Source organism: Larus michahellis, chromosome 2, assembly GCF_964199755.1.
Source record: "Larus michahellis chromosome 2, bLarMic1.1, whole genome shotgun sequence".
NCBI lineage: Eukaryota > Metazoa > Chordata > Aves > Charadriiformes > Laridae > Larus > Larus michahellis.
This window is the reverse complement of record NC_133897.1, coordinates 14997004-15015023: the sequence shown is the minus strand read 5'-3', so window position 1 is coordinate 15015023 and position 18020 is coordinate 14997004.

The window sequence follows — 18020 nt, the reverse complement described above, 5'->3', positions numbered from 1 at the left end:
TATAACATGGAAAAAGATGGAGCCAAAAGATGTAAGAAACATTATCAGTGGTGGTTTATAAGTACAGTTTATATAAACATCTCTTAAAAGTGGTTTAGGGATTCTCAGGGTAGGATGAAGGACTGCATTGCCTCCACATTCCATCTGATACTCTCTTTCCATTCTCTGGGGTCCTATTGCCTATGTTGGAGCAGAGTTCAGACCGTGTGATCATGGTTGTCCTGTTATAGCTCTCTATCTGCAAGAATCCAAAGTCTGATGGGAGCTGAAGGCAGGTCTCTGAGTTCCAGAACAGGACACAATAGCAGAAACTACCATCTGTTTTATACCTGTTTTTGCAACAGTGACTGTCTACTACCACTAAAAAAAGAAAAAAGAAAAGAAAAAAAAAAGAAAAAAAAGAAAAAAGAGAAAAAAAAGAACTTGGCTCCTTAAAATGGGGCTTAAGGTAAAGTGCAGTGTCTATATCCACAAATGCAGTGGTGCATGTTGCCATTAGAAAAGGGAGGTCCTGCTTAACCAACCTGATCTCTTTCTATGACCATGTGTCCCGCCTTCTGGATGCAGGGAAGGCTGTGGACGTTGTCTATCTGGACTTTAGTAAGGCCTTTGACACCGTCCCACACAGCATTCTCCCGGAGAAGCTGGCGAATCATGGCATAGACAAGTGTACTCTTCACTGGGCTAAAAACTGGCTGGAAGGCCATACCCAGAGAGTTGTGATTAATGGGGTGAAATCCTCTTAGCGGCCGGTCACCAGTGGTGTCCCTCAGGGCTCAGTTTTGGGGCTGGTTTTGTTTAATATCTTTATCAATGATCTGGATGAGGGGATTGAGTGCACCCTCAGTAAGTCTGCAGATGACACCAAACTAGATGGGAGTGTTGATCTGCTTGAGGGTAGGATGGCTCTACAGAGGAACCTGGACAGGCTGGATTGATGGGCCAAGGCCAACTGTATGAGGTGTAATAAGGCCAAGTGCCGGGTCCTGCATTTCAGTCACAACAACCCCAAGCAACGCTACAGGCTTGGGGAAGAGTGGCTGGGAAGCTGCCCAGCAGAAGAGGACCTGGGGGTGCTGGTGGACGGCCAGCTTAACATGAGCCAGCAGTGTGCCCAGGTGGCCAAGAAGGCCAACAGCATTCTGGCTTGTATCAGGAATAGCGTGGCCAGCGGGAGCAGGGATGTGATGGTGCCTCTGTACTCGGCACTGGTGAGGCCTCACCTCGAGTGCTGTGTTCAGTTCTGGGCCCCTCTGTACAAGAGGGACATTGAGGTGCTGGAGCGTGTCCAGAGGAGAGCTACCAGGCTGGTGAGGGGTCTGGAGACCAGGGCATATGAGGAGAGGCTGAGGGAGCTGAGCATTTTTAGCTTGGAGAAGAGGAGGCTGAGGGGAGATCTCATTGCCCTCTACAGCTACCTGAAAGGAGGCTGTAGAGAGGTGGGTGTTGGCCTCTTCTCCCAGGTGAATAATGACAGGACCAGAGGAAATGGTCTGAAGTTGCGGCAGGGGAGGTTTAGATTAGATATTAGGAAGAATTCCTTTACTGGAAGAGTGGTCAGGCACTGGAACAGCCTGCCCAGGGAGGTGGTTGAGTCACCGTCCCTAGAGGTATTTAAGAAATGTCTAGATTTGGCACTTCAGGGCATGCTCTGAAGGGCAGAGATTGTAGGTTGTTGGGTTTGGGGTTTTTTTGTGTGTGTGTGTATGGTTGGACTCAATGATGTCAAAGGTCCTTTCCAACCATGAAGATTCTATGATTCAGCTGCTGCTTAGCTCTGAAGGCACCTCAGTTTTCTTGACATCTTCCTTCTTATCCTGCTGCTCCCATTGTGCATATCTTGATTGATCTTACTTTAGTGTCCTAAAAAGCTGCTGGTGAATATGCCCCAAAATGGGCACAGAGCCCATTTGATACCTATGTTCAAGTGAAGCTCTGAAAGTATTTCTGCCCATTTCATGGAAGGATCACGATCCCTGTAAATAACACGGACTTACAGCACATATCACAAAATTCACTCATGCTTAATTCTAATTGTTAAAGGATGGTAGTTTGGAAATTCTAATGTATTTCCTTCCTTCCTTCCTTCCCTCCCTCCCTCCCTCCCTCCTTCCTTCCTTCCTTCCCTCCCTCCCTCCCTCCCTCCTTCCTTCCTTCCTTCCTTCCTTCCTTCCTTCCTTCCTTCCTTCCTTCCTTCCTTCCTTCCTTCCTTCCTTCCTTCCTTCCTTCCTTCCCTCCCTCCCTCCTTCCTTCCTTCCTTCCTTCCTTCCTTCCTTCCTTCCTTCCTTCCTTCCTTCCTTCCTTCCTTCCTTCCTTCCTTCCTTCCATCCTTCCTTCCATCCTTCCTTCCTTCCTTCCTTCCTTCCTTCCTTCCTTCCTTCCTTCCTTCCTTCCTTCCTTCCTTCCCTCCCTCCCTCCCTCCCTCCTTTCCTTCCTCCCTATGATTGATTGTATATTGAACACAAATTGACCAGTAAGAGTCCTGAGAATGAAACCCAGGATTACTTGCCCCATATGAGTCCTCTACTCACAAGACTGTTTAATCAAGTTCTCTTTCTGTTTGGATTCCTTTCCACCTACCAAGACACATTCAGCTGGAGAAGTAAAGTGCCTCCTTTACCTGGGATGAGCATTGTAACTGCACAACTCCTTTTTTGGAGCTAACTCAGGTCCTCTTAAGGAGATTTGCATTGTCTTCCTGTAAATGGATAAAGTTGAGTCATTTCACAGCAGCATTGCAAATACGTGTATCGACAAGATTAGTTTTACGTACAATGGTATAATGTACTGTAGATATATACATGACCTATAGTGGATCTCTCTCATACTAATTCCAGATGGTGCAGAATAAATTTCTTAAAAAAACACTATTGCTTGGAATTTCAGACGCTGATCTTCGTGTTAAAAACATCTGGAAATGTGTATGTATATGGATGTCTTGTGTTTACAGAAGAAGAGATGATTAAAAGAATGTTATTAATCCAAATATGTTTGAATTTTTATTTAATCTTATCCTCAAGCCCACTTTATATTCTACACACAACAGTCAGTAATTTCAGCCCAATAACAATTTAGGACATCTTCATCTGCTCTTAGTATGATGATGTTTTGTGATAAGACTTACAGTTTTCCTATTCAACAGCCTCTCCTAATAGCGTGAACATGCACTGAACTTCCTGTGGCAATCTTCATGACTTTCTTGTCACTGGTGCAACCAATACTTACTCCTCGTAACTGGTAGGTAGGTATACAGCCAAGTTCCAGCCTGGCCCAAAGCTCTATTTTTCTCTATTCTCTATTCAGCTGAATCAGGAGATGGTGACAGTTCTGCTTTGCCCTAGGCATTTTGAGGTTTAAAATACTTCATTCTAATGGTGGCTTAACACAAGATAGAGGATATTTTTAAAATAATTTTTGAGTGTATGTATTATTGAGGTTTCAGATTTCTTGCAGACCTAAAGGCTGTCTTCCTTTCAGCTGTGAAATTGGAAGTTGCTGTTTGTCATTGCAATTAACTTCTTAAAGCCTTTTAAAGTAAATTGACTTTAAAAGTATTTTCATCTTTGTCTGAGTAATATAGTCATAGAAAAGAGGACTGGAAGGTGGTCAGCCTGGCCACCCTGCTTCCTGAAGACAACACTGACTCCACCTCAAATGTTCCTGACAGATGTTTGGTAAAGTAGTTTTTAACGATGTTAGTGATTGAGATCCCACCATCGTCCTAGGTGCTAATGAGGAATTTCTGATTTTAGGCATCTTTATAGTTCAGGCAATTGCATATCAACAATTAGAAAAGATGGCTTAAAAGGAAAATCCCTTTGAAAATGGGATGAGGACTCTTCTCTCCAAAAATTTAATTCAAATCTTGAGATGAAAAATATTGTATCTGTTGTTGCCACCATTAAAATATTTTCTAAGGCAAGGAGTTATTTTAGTTTTTAGGCTTTAGATCAACCAGTTATGAGGAAACAAACAAAACAGAGCTTATGGGGTGTGCTCTGTCGCGTTGTGCTGAATGATTATTTTGCTCTTGCATCCCAGGAACCACACGTTTCTTTAGGTGTGTAACTAAAACAACCTGCCTGTTATTCCTTGATACCTAGATGTGTGCATCTTCAACTGAGGAGCTCCTCACCTCTCTGGTATTAGTGAAGAAAGCTGGTTGGATTAGTAAGCCCCTGATGAACGTGGGAAAAGAACCAGTGCAGTTAAATAGAACATCTAAACAAATATATATCTGTATTCACTGAATTGTACTTCCCATAAAAGATGAATACCCTCTTCTCAAAGGTGGAAGAAAAGTTTATTCTAATACATAGAATAAATTTGTATTTTTCTACATTATTACAGAACAAGCAATTGTGAAATATTTATACAACCTTGGGCTATGACATTATAATATATATATATATTTATATATAATAATAAATAGAGATAAGAAGAGAAAGAAAAGACTTCCAAGGAGCTGATTAGTAATAGGAACAACCAAATCTACTTCTTGCTCTATACCTTCCCTGAACTTTTGCCTACCATCTTTTCCACAGCAAGAGTTTGGTACGTGTTAATATTCAAGACTTCTAATCTATGAGAGCAACAGGCTAGGATTTCAGGTTTTCATTTAGCTGGGGATGAGAGTTGAGCTTCCCTTAAGTATTTGTTTTAGCTTTCCAGGTGGAGTATCAAGCTATTGCAGCAAAGCTGAATTTTTCCCTGTCTTTCAGTTGTATTTTTTTCTTGAAAGACATAAATTTTCCAGCTAGCTCCACTGAAAACTTTCTGTATAAAAAGCCTGAAAAATATTTTTCAGAGCTCTGTGCAACCAGGCACATAACCTGTGCTCCATTGAAGCTGCAATCACCTATGAAAAAAGCCAAATAACCAAACAAATCCTTGTGGGTCTCTTCCATTCTCTGTTTTTGTGTTTTTCCTGCATTTGCTGTTAACATCACACGTGTCATTTTAAAGCCTAACAGCATATGAAAAGCAGAGAAAGACAATGGTGATGATTACAGTACATTCTGGACTTATATGAGAGAGAAAAACACTGAAATAATTTAATTTGTAAGAGATAGCTGTGGTGGAGAAGTATGAAAGACGTACAGACCCTACCGTTAACCCTTCTACTAGTATAAGTAGGGATTGAAGTTACGCACCATCACCAGTGTGTTCTTACTTTTTTCACAAATCACCAATCTCTATAAAAAGGGCAGATATAATTATGAGAGAGTGTGGTGTGGGGGTTGTACCTCTTAAAGCCTGGACAGGGACAGAAGATATAACACTATGTGAATTCTCTTTTTGTATCTGTTGTTAGCTTTCTCTTTTATGCTAAACAATGAGCTATGGGTATGACCCACAGAGAACAAAGTTGGAGAAATAATAACTAGCAGCCAAGTCGGCTGCTAACTCAAGTGAAAATGCAAGCCAACTAGCAAGGGCTGAACGTTTTAACAAGAGCAGTAAGTGCCCAACAACTCCATGAGAATATCAGTGAGAAACATTTGTTCCTTATTACTAGGCAGATGTTAAGGGATTAATATGAAAGGGAAGATTTAATTAGGAACAATGCTTTACAGAACAAGTTAGGACATATGAATGCATGGAGAAGGAGAAAACAATTCACCCTTAAGGTGTCAGTTTTATGTGTTTTTGAAGAACCGTATTATACGTCTATGATGTTTTAAGTGCAGAACTGTGTAAGAGTCTGAAAGAAACAGAGACATTAAATATCAAGTTAAAAGAACAAATGCCACTTGATCAACTTCAGGGACATCATCACCAAGGTAAAATAAGATCTAACCTGAGAAATTCCTTGTGTGTTTTCTTTGGCATTGCAGAAAATATGAGAAAGAAATAATGGAACTTACACGTGTATTTGTAGACAGTCAGATGAGTCTTGTTTACAAACACCTCCTTGAAGAAGCTATAACTTTATAACTGCCTAGTCTAGAAGGTGATTTACACATATTCTGAAAAATAGGTTTTGTTTCTTATGCTTATTTAAAGCGATAGCTCTTAGTGTCGCTGATGCTAGCCTCTCCACAATGAGCAGGCAATGTCAGTTGTCTCTTTCACAGTAGGCACCGTGTACTTGGATTTTGTCACCTGGGCAACAGTGCACATATTTCTGTTTCCAAGGGCACTTCAGAAAGCAGTCTCTGCTGCTGTTATAAAGGACTTCCTACTGGACTTTCCCCTGCTTCTGTGTTCCACCAACTCATGCTGGTTCCAGTAATTCATATTCTCGTATTTTCAGCATTATTTCACTCAACTTGAAACCTTTTTTAGGAGGTGTAAATCAGAGAATTCTGCGCTATCCCACTTTAAAGCTGGAACAAGGAACTACAGAGCTAGGTCTGCTGTCTTTTGAAAATTTTGGTGAGAAGTTCATGCTGGGGTATTGCCTGTTATGAAAAGTCCTAGAGAAGCTGTCAGAAATGAAAACAATATGCTCTGATGGAAAGAAGACTCTATAAAAATACTGTACAGTCAAAACTGTCCAGTTCCAATGACGGTTTCTGATGGTACTTCTTGACTATCTCAAAGCAGATGTTTTGAATACAGAGGACCGCTGCAGCTCTTGTTATTTAGCATTCTCAGTCTGCTAACACCATAAAGCCACCCTGAAGTTGTTTTAGGAGCTGTTTAAACAAACACTCTGAATTTGTAGACTCATATATAAAACCACAGAAAAATTATCATTCTCTATTACACGGAAGAGAATGTTTCTATAAGTGGTTATTATCCAGATGATAGAGTTCCACTATGAACTTCTCGTCTTAGCATAAATTTGCACCCTACTGCAAGGTACGTTCAGTGTCTCCTTACCAGACACTGAATTAAGGCTTGCAGGATTCGACAGCTCATGCCTCTCTGCCCTCTTTGTGGCTGCTGCATGCAGCTAATTCCTCCTGGGAAAAGAAGCAGGCCATCAGTTTGTTTACCATCCAGTAAAGATACCTGGCAGTTTCCTTGCACAAAATGAGCTGCTCTCTTGTCAGGAAGATGTTTGATCCTCTCACAAGCTCTGCCATCTGTTGAATAAATATAGGCATGTGAAAGTTCAAAGTGTTACTGTGCGTAATAACAGGCAGTGGAACGGTGCATAGTATCGACTGGTGGAATTAAGACACATACAGTCCCCAATTATGCCAGAGTTACAATGCTGCTGGGAACAAGACAAACTCTTTAAAAGAGTCACCCCCTCAAATTTCTTTAAAGAAAAAAAATATAGATCGATATTTTCTGTTGGCTATCACATGGATTTTGTACTTAACTGCCAATTTAGCTCTGCCAACACAAAATTCATTCACAGTCTGTTTAATTTACTTCAGCACACTGGACTGACCTAAAAAAAAAATCCTTAAAAATGCAAAGTTAAAGAGATACTAAATTAGAATGGATGAAGTGGCAATTTTCAGTTTGTTTCTTAGTCCCAGACAGACAGTGAAATCTTTTGCGCAAACTGTTTAGTACCGATTAATGTGTTTGGGTTTGTTTCCATTTCAGTGTTCACAGAAAAAAACACCTCATATTATTCTGCTCACAAGCAAAATTTTCTCTAGCCTTTTTTGACACTGTTTGTAAATATTCAAGTAGATGTTTTTTATTGTTGATATAAACTTACTCATTATTATTTCCAATAGTAAGTGGAAAAATTTTGAGAACAAATGTTTCATAGACATATCAGTGTTTAATATAGCTTATGAAGGCATTTTCAAAATACTCCTGTAAGACTATGTTATTACATTATGAGCCTTTGTTGGGCTAGGAAATGCCCATAACTTTGAAGCTCTGATTCAGCAAGACATTTAAACACTTCCTTTCCATAGTCTGAAATGAGAACATGCCTAAGAGATTTGCCATACTGGCTCAGAATCTGTCACCATTAAGCCGTTATAAGATCTTTTGTTGTTGTAGTACAAGTTGTCACATAATAAGGCGAGAGAACATTAAAATGAATATTTATTATACCTCTCATAATTAATATTATGATATGCTAATGTGATTTTCATTGTCTGTGTTTTGTGGTTTTGCAGAAATACTCATAGTTTCAGGACAGGGTTCTTGAAAAGATGCAATGGCAGTATGGTCCCAGCCCTGGGAAAGATCACAATCTCATTATTAGTCAAGAAGCAGCAGAAATCAGGGGGAAGCTTATAACAAACAAGGTGGGAAAGGAAAATAGGAGACAATTATTAGTTTAAGGTGGGGTCACAGGCTACTAAAAGTAGGAGTTATCTGACAACGTAGAAATCTGCATGTGACACCTAAACAGTCTAGCTGATGGAATATTTTAACTGGTGTATGACTTTCCTCACAAATTTTACCCAGGTTTATTTGCATATCTTCTAAATTAGTTGCCTATGTATCCTTTATTGTCAAGAGAGAGGCACATCCAGAGGCTATTTATTTCCACACTAAAAACGGTGCATAAGATAGGAGTCATGGATTGTTCTCAGCAGCTGCCTCTCTCTTTCCACTGACTTAAGAAGAGCACAGAGGACTAATTAAGTTTAGATAAGTTGTAGACAGCTGAGGTTGGCTCAGCAGAATATAACCCTTAACTTGCAGCTGATTTTAATTATCTGATGATTGAAATATCAGTGACTACTCTGTTCTCTGATTATTTCATTGACAGAGTAAATGGATATCTGATTCTTTCCCCTACAGGTGTGCTTTAAGGAATAACTCTGCCATAGCTCACACACATGCCCTTGCGATAAACAGATATGAGTTGTGACCTGTGGAGCTTTGTCAGTTGTTTGCTAATAGATGAGGATTAGCAGACAATAAGGAGAACTACTGATACATCCTAGCAAGAAGACAGACCTTACTACAGTATAAATCCAGAGCAAGTGGTTGCTTTAGTTCCATACAAATTTATAAACTATATCCTCCAAGCTATTCAACACAAATATATATCTGCAGGCTCCAGAAATCCTTGTAAATCATCTCAGTTCTGTCAATGCTCAAAGTACCACTCATGAGGAGTTTGTGACCCCATTTTCGACATTAGTTTGTTAAATAACTTTGGCTAGTCATTCCCCACCACGCATTCCATATTTTCCCACCTGTATGGAGGATCTAGGAGTCATTACTTCTGTAACATGCCTTAAGACCTTGAGCTAAAAAGCGCTTTTTAAAGGATAAATATGATGTTACCGACTCAAAATACTAACCTGCTCATTTTCTGCAAATGCAGATGATGTTCTCAACCTTCAGAGCTAAGCAGCTCATCGCTAATGTAAGAAAAACACCAAAACCAAATATAAAATATAAGATTTTGCTGCTGTAATGTCACCAGAGTATTAGGGTGGTGGCTGTATTCTTGATTCAGGCATAAAATATTGACAGCGGTTGATTTTTAACAGGATTTGGTTGGGTAGGAATTTTTTTTCTCTTTCCCGGAGGAAAAAGCTAATGGTCCTTAAAGCAAATTTTATTCCTCTGTGGCCTGACTCCATTATTTCTCTCTTGGCTAAATTTTATTTGTCTGCTGATGGGACACACTTTAAAAAATGATTATGATGTTGATATTCTTGCAGTAAAATCTTGCATGCTGTTAACACATGACAAAAGGGATAAAGAGCAGGGAAAATAAGTTTAGTGTGAAGTGAAAAATGATTTAATATTAAGCTATGTTGTTGCTTTCTGTGGCAATCTTTTTTTCTGGTTCATACAACTGTCAACGCAGATGACTATCCTTATACTTTTATGGCCCAGATTGTCTAAAATTTCTTCCTGGTTTGTGGCTATTATTTTGAGTCTGCACTTTGTTATACCCAATATTTGCATATGCAATTCACTTAGGTAGTTATACTGATCCCAGGGAAACGTCCAGTGAACATTTGCTGTGACTGAGTTTGAATGAATAATGAAATGCTAATGGAAAAATGTGGGCCCACCTGATAGCAACTGAACTTTGCTCACCATAAAATGGGCTGGATCAAAGGTCTCCATAAAAAAATTTGTTCCTATACCATATTTAGAACACATTAAGATTTGACTGTAATTTTACATAGGTAATACAAGTAAATCTCCTAAACCTGCTTCCTTCAAATTTTATCATTTGATTCCTGTTCACAGGGAATGAGGGTGGTGTACAAATCACTGGGTTTCCTTCTCCTTTTAACTATAGCACAGGAGAAGGGGAAGTGTAATGCCACCCTTCCCTTTCCTTATTTCTTCAAGATTTGTGAGCTGATAATAATTCAAAATTGCTATCTTAAAATTCAGATTATACAGGGAGGGTGAAATCTAACCAATTCCCAAGTGATTTTCTGACCGAAATAGCAACGATGGTTAGGCACTGCCTATTTTTTATTTGTCATTGATATACAATTCAGATTTTTGCATTGTTTTTTTAAAAAAAGAAATAAAAGTGGCTATGTCTACACACTGTTTTACAGCCAGACTACTGGTTCATACATGTGGGCTTGTTCTTCTCCCAGCACCATACCTGGTAGTGTATAGCTGCATTATCTGAGAACAGTGGCCAAACTAGTCCTACTGTATGGTTTGTCTCATAAGCTTGAGTGTACCAGCATGACAGCGTGGCTGCTGCCTTCACATCTCCCAGGTGTCACATTCCAATAACAGGAACAAAAAAAAATCCCTTCACACCAGCAGAAGATACCCTTCAGCAAGCACGACATGAAGGAGGTGTGTGTTATAGCTGCCCTTACCTTCCACTCCGTCCCCCACAGATTGTGGCTAAAGATGCCAATCCTCCCACTTTGGTGGGAAGTGCTGAGAGGGTGACTATTGAAATATTGTTGTTTAGTACTAGTAGGAAAAAGCCTTGGAACAGCACAACATGAGATCAAAAACTTTTCAGGATGATTACAGAGAAACAAGAAAGGGAATACATCTTTCTCTGAAGGGAAATTAGCTAGCGTACCAAAAAAATGAAGCATAAGGGAATTTGCTGTACGTGCCAACCGCAGGCTTAAGACATGGATTGCAAAGGCACAGGTGAGCACAGGTTGGGGAGGAGTTTGGAGGAGAGGCTTTAGTTTCAGGCATTCCTTGGCTCTGTGGACTCTCTCAGAGGCCAGGCAGGAGAGGGACAGTAACCGTGATGGCAGTTCTACAACCCCCAGCATCAGCCGAAGTGACCTGCCTTGAAAGAATATAAAAGAATATTTGCTTCTCAGTAGCTCTTAGTTATCCTTGCCATGTCTTACTTAGGTTGTATTTTCTTTTACTATCTACGTAGCAGCTCAATGAGCACCTGGAAGCACAGGAGCTGTTGGGAGAAAGGAGCACGGCATTGCTAAGCTCTGCCCTTTCTCCTCTTCTGACTGAGTGGGATCTGAACTGCTGAGCCACTCTGCCCTCTGCAGAGACACTGGCAGCTTCGGGCAAGGCACAGTTCAATAGTTAATTTACAGAAGAGAACAGCTAAGGGAACGGCTGAGCCCCAGTAGCACAGCTGGCAATGGACTTTCAGCCCACTGGAATTCAGTCGTGCTTGGTCAATGCAAAATATTCAGAGAATCACTTTGAACTACTGTGCCTCAGTCATGCATGAGGCAGAGTTTAAAAAAAAATATTGTGCTACCTCATACTTATTCTTATGTTAAAAGGGTGACTTGTGCTGGTAAACGTTATTTAAAAAAGACAATTATGTCAATATTTTTTTCCTGGCAACTAGGTACAAAAAGACAAGCTTCATTCCCAAACCTCCAAGTGATGAGTGAGTGGTATTTCTGTTCCCACATAATTCAATGATTTTTTTTATTTAACAAAAGCCGTCAGAGATGTGTTAGCATGCCATCCTGATGTCTTTTTCAGAAAGGAGGGAAGGACAGTGGCCCAAACTTATCCTGAACTTTATAACATCACATTCAACTTATAACATCTACCATACAGGTTCAGTCAGTGACTCCTTGTGGTGATTTGTATGAGTCATTTTTCTTCATAAACTGGCTGCAGCAGCTAAGCAGGTAATCCAATGATCTGCGTGAGATATTTTTATTATTCACAAAACTCGGGGAATACAAGACCAAAAACAAGCTACAGCTGTTTTTGACTAACTGTAATTCATGCATTGCATTACAATAATGTAGTCTGTTTTACAAGAGTAACATTTCAATCCTCCATTAAAAGTGTGCATTTCTACTGTAAAAATGACATTTGCTCCTGACTACCAGGGGTAGCACATTTTCTTTTAAGGTAGTCCATTGCCTTTTAGTAGGAGGTAGTATCAGGACCAGTTTTTCTCTTCCATGTGCTCTAGACTTTGTGGTTTCCCTCTATAATATACTTAATAATACAAAAGACCTCATTACACTGAGGTAAGGATACCCATAACATAGGATTCCCTATGTTGTACCCACATTTTTCTGAACTCTGGTTTCATTAATTTACTCCTTAAACTACCTGTAAATCGTTCTGCTTATGTCCCACAAATAGTTGTAGCTGTTTAAGATATCGTTACTCACCGTCTGATCAAGTTACATTTGGAGTCATTCCAGTGAGTTTAGACTGTTAGGGCCTTGCTCAAATCTGTTCTGATTTGACAGTGTACTTCTGACGGCTGGTGTGTTCAGACGCATACGTAATATTCTTGCTAGTAAATTTTAGCCATCTGTAGTCTTCTTTGAGCTATCTGTAAAAGCCTGATAAGCAGCTCCTGGCTAGTCCTTCCTGCTAAGTCACCAAATAGACTCTCATTTGTCTGTCTGCTAGAGTGGTCATTTGTTTTGGCTTTTTTTTTTTAATCAAAACTAGGTTAGTTTGCACTTTCCTAGTATATTTGGATTGATTTTTGATAAAGGGTGTGCAGTCAGTGAGTGGAAAGAATATTCCTTTTCAAGAATTAATATTCTCTTCATCTTACTCAGACTGTTGTTTAAGGCTTCAACTGTAGTAGGTCAAACAATAATTTCAGCTTCTCACAGTTGTTTGCCTCCTCCCTGTGTGAAATGTTGATATGTCATTACTCTTAATTTACGGATTTTCAGACTCTACAGTCAGTGATCAAATCAGATTATATTAATTTTTCAATTATAATTTTATGCAAGCATTTTATTAACTCAAGCTGCATCTGGAACTCTTGGTAGTAAGTGAGATGTGACTTGAAGTTTCCTGATAATAAGGAAGATGTATGACAATATTATTTGATCTACCGCAGCAGAAAAATGCGGAACATTAATTATACAGCACTTTAGATATTAACCACATAATCACAACTTTTACAGCAAGATTCCTGCCTTTCCATTTTCAGGTGGCCTTTTTAGCTGTGAGGATGATGCAGTTAAGGGATCTTTCAGAAATTAGTTACTCCATTAATGGTAAAAGAATCGACTTTTTCTATCTCTAGGTTTTACACTGAAATGTGGACTGATGTAATCTGAATGAGGATCAAAAATGACAATTCTTTAGGTGCTTTAGGAGAGGATGAATTCCCTCAATGAAAGAAGCTCCATACATTTTCTGTGGTGGATTCCTTATCTACAATAATAATTTTGAACATTTTTGCTAATCAGAACAATGTTTTCCATCCTATACCTTGCTAAAAGATAATTCAAGAATAACAGTTACAGAGTTGTCCACCAGCACAGAAGGGAGAGAACAGATCCTTACTGTTAAAATTTCTAAAAGCTCAAAAACTTGAGCTTCATTTTTCTCATCTGTATATTAGTGTGTATTGCACTGCCTAAGACGGGTGGCGTGAGATGTAGTTGCTATGTAAGCAATGTCGTGATCCTCATGTAACAGTAGGAGTAATAGCTATTATATGCAATAGCAGTCCCGAGTGACTGATGTATTAACGTCTTTTTACCCACTCCTCCAGCCAGTCGAATTACCAGTGTTTTGTGTTTCTAAGTCAGGAAGTGTGAGAAGAATCTGACCTTCCTTCTGCTGTAGAAAGAATTTTAAAAAGTGGAAATTATTGTTCTCGAAGTGTAATGCTACCCGAGTTGCAGGTTTTTTGCTTCCAAACTAAATGAAATGCATGATCTGTTGCCTAACATCCGATTACAAAATGTGTTAACACCTATCCACATACAAACCGTATTAAGTTTAACCTAGTTTTCTCTCTGGGACAAAGGACAAATTATATAAAGCAAACTCTTGTGTAACAAATACATTATGTTCTCTAAAAGCTGCCAGTCTCCAATACAGGCTTTACAGCTATGAAGAAAGTCAGGCAATACTTTATCTGGAAGAGTAACAGCACTAAGCACCCTTGATCTTCTTGGTTTTCAAATGTATGTTACAAATGAAATCACAAATATAAAATAGGTAGAGCATCATAAGAGGTAGAGTAGAGAGTAGACACACTCTCCAAACTTTTTATATATTTTATATATACATATATATATAAAAATATAAAAACAGTTTTATCAGGAAACTTCTGTGTTTGGCCAAAATATGTTTCCTTACACCTCTAGGTAAGGAAAATAGTTCTGCCCATATTTAAAAAAATAGAGAGGGTGAGAGAGAAATGTCCAGTCTTCTAGCTGAGAGAAAAGTTGGCAGGCATGAAATCCAGTCTTGAAAACCAGACTGTAAATAGAAAAGAACCTGAGATCTATTAGTTTTATAAAATTTCATCCTTTAATATCACACTTCAGGAACCCGTCCTTACCTGCAGTTACTTAAAAGCCTGGCTCACAGTACATGATTTATAAACTGATGATAGGGTATTATAGGCAGAACAGAAGAAACACTCGGGGTTTTTTGTAGCTGAATAACACAGAGCAAACATTAAGTAATCCATCTAGTAAAGGACAAAGATGTCTGAAAGTTAGCACCAGTCTGTGACTGTTTGGGTCTGGACCAGCAGTCAGACTTTCTGCTGTTTCCTAAAAATCCTTCCCAATGCAGTGGGTGGGAAGAGTTAGGGGAGTAGTATCCCAAACCAATCAAGAACCTCAGCAATGTACTACCTCGGGGTGGCCAAAAGATGTCTCGAAAAGAGGTCTCATGGCCTGAATGGAGTTTAAATAATCCATCCCAAGGTGTAAGAAAGTGCTGCCATATGCTTGCAATTCTGTTTTAGTGGGTCAGAATCTTTCTTTCCAGGAAATTAGCCTATACTTTTTTTCCTTTGGAAAAATGTCGCCAGAATTTCAGTAGTTGAAAATCTTTTCCATCCAAATTCCCTTTGAGTTCCTTTGGCAATAAAATGCATGAAGAAAGTTTCACAGATGATGAAATACATACACCTATAATTTAAGATTATTACACAGTTTAGAGAGATGCTAAAACGGTTACTTACTGATGGTTTGGTGAAATATTAAGAAATGTGGCTTATTTCCTGCAGAAAAGAAGGAACTGAATTCCAAAACAAACTGCAAAATGTAAACGAGCAGCAACTGAAACATTTATTTACTCCTCATGCTGTCCTCTTTCTCTTTTCTCTCTTCATAATTTTTCTAAATCACATTAATTTTTTCAGATGTTGCAATGCTTTTAATCATATATGTTCCATTATTTGTACATTATTTTCATAAATAAATGTACATCATACCTTGTGTAAGGATGGATCTCCGGGAATTCTTTGGGATTCTGTGTATTTCCAGACTCATTCTCTCCCTTTGCAAATATTTTTTTTTTTTTTTAATAGAAAAGTATGGCATTGCAACACTTAAAGAGAAAATAACATTAAAATACTTGTGTACCCTCTGTAAAGTAAGAGTATCCACAGGGCTCTTTTGAAAATAATAGGTTTAGGGAAATTATCCATTTTCTGATAAGTTTAACTTGCTAGTTTAGACCACAATCTCACAAGACAAACACATTATTTTTTAAGTGTTAAGTAAAGCATATGCATAAATAAAAGGAAATAACTTACTTGAGATCAATTTAACTAGAATAATTCCATAATATAGGCAGAAAAAGATAGTTCACTAAAGTACAGGTAAAAATAATATCTAACTGCAATGATAGGGTCAATTTTTGTATTTCTGTGTTGTTTCCCATGTGCTTTTATCTGGTGGGGGTTTTTTTGGCATAGAATCAAAGGGTAGTTTAGGTCAGAAGGGACCTCTGGATGTCAGCTAACCTAGGCCCCTGTTCAAAAGAGGTCTAATTAAAACCTGCTTGCTTAGGGCCATGTCCAGATGAGTCCTGCACACCTCCAAGTATGAAGATTTCGCAGGCTCTCTGTGCAACATCTTCTGTGTTTGACCACCCTCATAATAATTTTTTTCCTTAGATCTAATTGAAATTTTGTGTTGCCCAAGTTGTGTCTGTTGCCTCTTGTCACACCGCTGTGCACTGTGAAGAAGAGTGTGCTCTGTGATCCCTACATCCTTGCATTAGGTATTTTGCAGACAGCAAGAAGATCCCCCCTTAGCCTTCTCTTCTGAAGACGGAACGGATCCACTTATCCTCTCCTCAGAATGCCTCAGTCCCCTAACCGTTTCATGGCTCTACACTGGTCTTGCTCCAAAAGGCTGATGTGATTCTTGTCCAGGCTCAAGATCGAACAGTCACTAGTCAGTCACTTCTCCTTTAATAATATCTTTGGTTTTCCTCTGCTGCTGATCACTGCGTTCTTGGAAATTATTGGATGCTTTGTGCCACATTTCTTCCATATAAGCTGTTCAAACACTGAGTATTGAAATGTCCCTGCACATCTATTACACCTTTCCTATGAGTTTCTGCATTCAGAAAACAGTTTTTCTAAAAGACATGGCAATGTTTGACTTCTGCACTGGTGGAAAGCTTTTCTGTGCTGCAGAGTCCCTTCCCCATCACCTCCTTCACTGAACGTGGAATGCCTTTAGGGTCAGATGTAAACATTCTGAAATGAAAAGTTAATAGAAATTCAGTCAGATTTTCTCTGATTGTAGAACTCTTACTCATCCCAGGGGAGATAAAACTTATCTTAACTCAAGTGGTTAGAAGCAGGGAGTGCTTTTTGTGAAAATTCCACATGGTAGTAGGATAACAACCATGCCTGTAACACCCACAGTAAGCTCCATCTGTTGCCAGGCGGACACTCCTGGCCTTCTGGTACCTTCTTTCCATGGTTTCCACATTAGACAAGTTTCTCGACTGTGTTTTCATAAAGAATTGAACTACTTTTATTTTTATTCCTTTTTTTTTCTCGTCTGTCATCCACATACTGCTATTCTACTCATCAGGAGATCACAAAGCCATAACCTCCCATCTTATTAACAATAGAGCTAGTAATTATTTAATATAGAACACTGACAGGCATCATTACACAACAAGTGAGTTCACATTTTAATCCCTTAACACATCATTTATCTTACTCATTTACAAATCCACATTTCACAACCCCTTACACATTCTTTTATCAGTGAGTTATTTCTTTGAGCATTAACTTTTTGGTTATTCACTAAAACAGATACCTGGCATTTAAAAAGGCCTACATATCCTTATCAACATCCATAATACGTCTGGTGATGCAGCCTTTTACTAGGATAAAGGGCTTTACTCTTGCCAGGCTGCATTTGGGATGGGAAATATAGTCCATTAATCAAGCATCTATAATAGCAGCACTGACAGTGCCAGAGCAGACAGAGAATAAACACCCTATTGACTCCTTGAATTATTTGAGAACAGGAACAGGTCAGCACAATGAGGTCTCTGAAATGACTTTTCCTCTTTTGTTGCATTTCTCCCATTTTGCACCACCTTTGAGTAGTTGTCCCAAATAATGCACAAAAAGTCATTCCAGATCTTGTACTGGAATGAATGAGACGAGTAGGAACTCGAGGAATTCAAGGTCAAGCCCAAGGCAAAGATTAAAGCAGAAGCTTTGTTTTTCATTTACATTTTAGCTCCACCTCAACTGAATCAGATGGAGCAACCAAGGCAATCAGCTACTTTACAAAATTAATAGTCAGAAACAATCTGGCTCACTTTGCTGTGAGGGCAAATTTTTCCACACTTGATTCAACAGAGAGTATATTTGTGGAGAGAAGCCAACCCAATGCTTACTTTTAAGGACTGAAGAAAAAAAAATATTCAAAGTTTGACATTAAACCTTTAGCTTTATATTATGAGAACTGAAAGATATAATGAAGTGT